The sequence below is a fragment of the Lichenostomus cassidix genome, unplaced genomic scaffold, assembly GCF_008360975.1.
Source record: "Lichenostomus cassidix isolate B80296 unplaced genomic scaffold, HeHo_3.0 HiC_scaffold_43, whole genome shotgun sequence".
NCBI classification, from domain to species: domain Eukaryota; kingdom Metazoa; phylum Chordata; class Aves; order Passeriformes; family Meliphagidae; genus Lichenostomus; species Lichenostomus cassidix.
In genome coordinates this window covers 456,769-462,265 of record NW_028147635.1, presented here as the reverse complement: position 1 = coordinate 462,265, position 5,497 = coordinate 456,769, and positions in this window count along the sequence as shown.

Here is a 5,497-nt window from a genome sequence, read left to right as displayed (position 1 = left end):
ACTGGCAGAATTGGAGTATTATAGGGAGACATGCATGGTTCAAGGATACCTTGTTCTAATAATCGTTTTATTTCTGATTGCAGACCCTTCTTGCCTTCGTTAGATATTGGATATTGCTGTATTTTAATCGGTATCTCTGGGTTTTTGAGAGTAACTGTGATTGGTTCAATATTAAGTTTACCCACGGTATCTGGTGTATACCATACCTGTGGGTCAATTTGTTGTTCGTCTCGAGTAGACAAGGTATATAATTTAACTTGCAATTCACTCTCTTTTATTTGTAACCCAATGCCTAATTCAACCATTAAATCTCGTCCCAACAAGTTAAATTCTGCTTCTGGTAATAGTAGTAGTGATCCCACCCCTAATTTAGATGGTGTTTCAAATAGTACATCCTTAATCACAGATGCTCCAAAAGGTTCTCCTTTGGCCCCAATCACTTGTACTGTATCTCTGGAAATTTTGCACCCTAATGGCAAGGATTGAATTGTTGATCTTTCAGCTCCTGAGTCTACAAGGAACTCAAATTCTTGGCGCTGGGGTCCTATCAAAATCTTTATCAAGGGCCCAGCGGTCTTATGTGACCCCAGCAAATACAGCCCCTGACAGCCCTATTCCTCGGCAAACATTTTCTCATCGGCGATCCTCTGCCTGCAATTTCTTTTCACATGCCCCGGTTTCTGACAATAAAAACACACAACTTTACTCATATCTCTTCCTTCCCTTCTCTGGGGGGGGTGAAACTCTCTCTCAGCTCGCAAGCTCTCAGACCGAAGAAGCTGACTTTCCTTTTCTTGCCTTCTTGCATTTCCTTGTTCACTCCTCACCACCGCGGCCATCACTCTGGCTTGCTTTTTATAACTTTCTTCTTCCCTTCTCACATACACTTTCTGTGCCTCCCTTAACAATTCATCTAACCCTCTCTCTTGCCAATTTTCTAACTTCTCCAATTTTCTCCGAATGTCAGGCCATCCCTTTGACACAAACTGCACTTTTAAAAGGGTTTGGCCTGCCGGATTATCAGGATCTATTCCAGAATATAATTGCAAGTTTTTCCTTAGCCTTTCCAACCAGGTGGTTGGATCCTCATCTTTCTTTTGATTCTCATTAAAGGCTTTGTGCATATTTTGCCCTCTAGGCACAGCCTCCTTTATTCCTTGAATTATAATAGCTCTCAAGTCCTGCATGTTAGCCCGATCTTGTGGGTTTTGATTGTCCCAATTGGGCCTTTGCAAAGGCCACTTTATATCACCCATGGGACCCTGTGGGTGCTGGTTTTCCCAAATATGCATGCCTGCGATTCGGATCATGCGTCTCTCTTCTATGGTGAAAAGTATCCCCAAAATTGATTGTAACTCATCCCATGTATAGAGACTATGACCTAGGAATTGATCCACTCGCTCTGCTACCCCAAGTGGATCTTCTAAAAGATGCCCCATATCTTTTTTAAATTCACGGACATCCATGGAGTTCAGAGGCACTTCTACATACCCTATGCCTGGGACTTGGCCACGCCCCTCTTGGTTTACCATCCCCATAGCCACTTCCCTTAGAGGGTATAAATTTTGAGCTCTGCTCCGGGTAATCGGACCCTGCAGAGTGTTGACCTCATAGTCAGATAAGGGACTTTCCCGTTTCCCAGGAGACGATGGCTCAGCACCTCCCCCCGGAGTCAGGCTGTCTCCCTCTCCTCGGGCTGACGGAGCTATACCCCCCTTTTCCTGATGTAACAAAGCCGCATCTCCCCCCTCCCGCTGTGGTGGGGGAGTTCCTCCCGCCTCCCGCTGTGGTAGAGCTGCAGAAGGTGGTGGTGCCGCACCTCCCCCTCTTCGGACTAACGGATCTACACCCCCTCTTTCCTGATGTAACAAAGCCGCACCTTCCCCCTCCTGCTGTGGTGGAGGAGTTCCTCCCGCCTCCCGCTGTGGTGGGGGAGTTCCTCCCGCCTCCCGCTGTGGTGGAGCTGCAGGAGGTGGTGCGTATGGTGGGGGTGTATCAACAAGTTTCTTTCTTTTGTCTTTTCTTTGGAGCACAAACACTCCCACCCCCCTCTCGTAAGGGAGCCAAAGAGCCGCATAGTCGCTCTCCTCTGGGTTAAATGGTCTTTTGCTGTTAACCCAGAGATTTAGGGCTTGACACAGAGATTCCTCGTCAGATCCAAAGACCGGCCAATATAAGGAGTCTGCCCTAATCTGTCTTCCTCCCCAAATTGCTACACAATAGTTAATCATTTTATTTTTACTCTTCCCCTGGGTCCGGGGATCATCAGCCCAATATTTCAGCTGTATGCCTAACGGACTGTCAGGGGGAATCCCTGGGAGTCTCCCATTTTTTTTCTTCATGGAGGCAGAAGGCTTGCTGTCCCTCTGTCCCATCTTCCGGAGTGCCCTCACACGCACCAACAACACAACACTCGCTTTCTCTCGGTCGTGACCTGACCCCTCGCGGGGAACAGGAACTGCACTACTGGAGAGTCCCAATCACTTCGTCCGCATATGGACGTCTCACACGCTGCACTCCGGGAAAACCACCCCAACCACCCACGCCGTGTGTGTCTCTGTATCTCAACCGATACTCACACTCCGCTGTCCGGCGTCTTGTGGCTTCTGTGCACGGAATTTCAGGGGCCTTGAACCCTTGGCTGATATCCGAAATTTGGGTTCGTCGGTTAGGGGTGCCAGTGGAGTGTCCCCTCCAGGCCGTCAAATCACAACGGGGCGCCTCCCTTTGGGGAACTCCAGAGGAATTTCCCTATCCGAGTCGCGGCACCAAAATTTGTTATCAATTTAGCCTCATTATCCAATCAGAGACGTAGATCCAATTAAAAAAAATTTATTAATTAAAAGCAAGCGGATATCAGTCAAGTCAGCGCTGGACGGGCAGAGATTCAAGCATATCTCTATGCACCGCGCCTCGGGCCTGCAGAGGACTGAATTTTATAACCCTTTAGTACCCCCCTCCCCCCGTATGTCTTGATTGGCGTCTCTTCATGAATCCTTGATTGGCTGTTGAGACGTCTTGGGCTGGTGTGCTCTGCGTTGGGTGATGGTTACTGGGCCTCCTGGGATGGTCTCTCCGTGGGGGTTGCACAGGGGGAGGTTTTTATGGACCCCTGAACCACATTCTTTTTGTATCTGCCTCATAGGGGCTGCACAGGGGGAGGTTTTTTATGGCCCCTGAGCCAAATTCCTTTGTATCTGCCTCATGGGGGTTGGGCAGGGTTCCTAACAAGATTCGTTTTTATAACAGCAAAAAAAAAGAAAGAAAGAAAGAAAGAAAAAAAGAAAAATAAAAGGAAAGGCAATTTTAAGACTTATCACCTTTTTCAAACAGTTCGTGAACTAAACTGATTGTAATTTATTACATTTTCTATCTCAAATGGACAGAAAAACTTGTTTCTTCATCCCAAAGAGACTAAACCCCTTGTGTCTGGCATCACAGCTCACATAACTTTGGTCCCAGTATCTCCACAGGGGATTTTGGCCCTGGGTCAGCCAAGTGGTGATGGTGACACCCTTAGGACGGCCATTCGGGCAGGTGTCCGAAGGCATTGGGAACTGCACAGACCTTCTATAGCAGCAATGCCTGTCTTGATTCTCTCTGTCTTTATCCCCTCTTTTTTCTGTCTGTCTTTACTCTCTCAGCCTTTATCCTCTCTGTCTTTTCTCTCTCTCTCTCTCTCTAGTCTCTCTCTATTCCCTCATTCTTTAGTCCCTCTGTCTTTATTCTGTCTATATCCTGCCTTTATTCTGTTTTCATTCTCTCTGTCTTTATGCTCTCTTTATCCCCTCTGTGTTTTTCTCTTTACTCTCTCAGTCTTTATTCTCCCTCTCTTTATTCTCTCTCTCTATTCCTTCTGTCTTCACTCCTTCTGTCTTTATTCTCTCTGTCTTTACTCTATCTTTACTCTCGCTGTCTGTTTTCTCTCTCCATTCCCTCTCTCTCTATTCTCTCTCTCCCCTCACAGCCGAGCAGGGCTGGCGGGAGCCGCGCTCCCCTCAGCGCCCCTGAGCAATGGCGGCAGCAATGGCGGCGCCGCTCCCTCAGCGCCGCCCCGGCCCCGGCGGGCGGGGAGCCCTCGGCAGCGCCCTGGGGGCAGCAGGACCGAGCCCCGGCCCCGGGCTGTGTCCCCGTGGCGCCGCAGAGCCCAGGGCACACACGGGCAGGGCACTCGGCGCCATCGCCCGCAGCCCCTTTGGAACCCAGCCCGGGGCTCGCCCTGCCTCCTCCAAGGCCCTGCTGGGCTCCAGCTGTTGCTCAGGGCTCTGTGGGGATCTTGTGCTCGGCCCGAGCGGGCTTTGTTTGCAGCCCGGGCTGCTGAGGGTCAGCCGTGAAATGTCGCTGCAGGGCACTTTTTATGGGATCAGCCCGGTGCTTCCTTTGTGCTGTGCCTTGCGCTGCTGTTTTATTCTGCTTTTAGAGCCTGCCTGGGAAGATCAGCCCCCAGGAGAGCAGAGCCTGCTGAAAGACCCAACATTCTGGGGCCTGACCTCTCTGCTGCTGCAGTTCCATGGACAGAGGTTGTTGTCTTTTCCCCCTTCCCATGGGCAGGCTGTGTTCAGCCATCTCCAGGACAGCAGGGCCACATCCCATGTCACTGTGACCTGGCAAGAAAAAAACCATCACTCCAAAAGTGCCTCCCTTTCGCCTTCTTCCCAGGCATTTAGCCCTGGTAGTGGGTTTGGCTGCTGGTTGCTGCAGGAGGGAGACCACTGTGACACTTTGGGACACATGGATCCAAGGAAACCCTTGTGACACTGTGCAGCCTCATGGAACCTGGGGGCCACTGTGACACTGCAGGGCCTCGTGGAACCAAGGAGACCATGGTGACACTGTGGCACCCTGTGGAACCAAATATCCATTGTGACAGTATGGGACCTCATGGAACCAACTGTCCATTGTGACAGTGCAGATGCAAGGAGGCCATGGTCTTGCTCATTGTTTATGCAAAGCTTTTGTAGTCCTCATGGAATCCAGGAGAGCCTTGTTACACAGCAGAGCTTCATGGAACCAAGGGTCCATGGTGACACTTTGGAACTAAGGAGGCCACTGCTGAGAGTACAGAACCTCATGGAACCAAAAGTTCATGTGACAGAGCAAGGCCTCATGGACTCAAAAAGGGCATTATGACACTGTGGGGCCCTATGGAACCAAATATCCACTGGGACACTATGGAACCTCATGGAACCAAGGGATCATTGAGACACAGAAAGGTCTTGTGGGACCAAGGTGTCCAAAGGTCTAAAACATTCCTTGCATGGTTCTGCTTTTAGGAAGGGGAACCTCCTTGGTGGCAGTTTGGACTTGGGACACACTGGAGGAGGGTGTCTGTTTTCAATGGGGAAATTTAGGAGATTTAAACTGCTTTAAAAAAAAAAAAAAAAAAGGAAAACCTCTGTTTGCCTGTGTGCAGCCAGTTCTCCAAGGAAAGCAGTCCACAAGTAAGTGAGGAGAGACAGGATGGGGTTTGGGAATGGGGAGCAAGGGTGACCACACT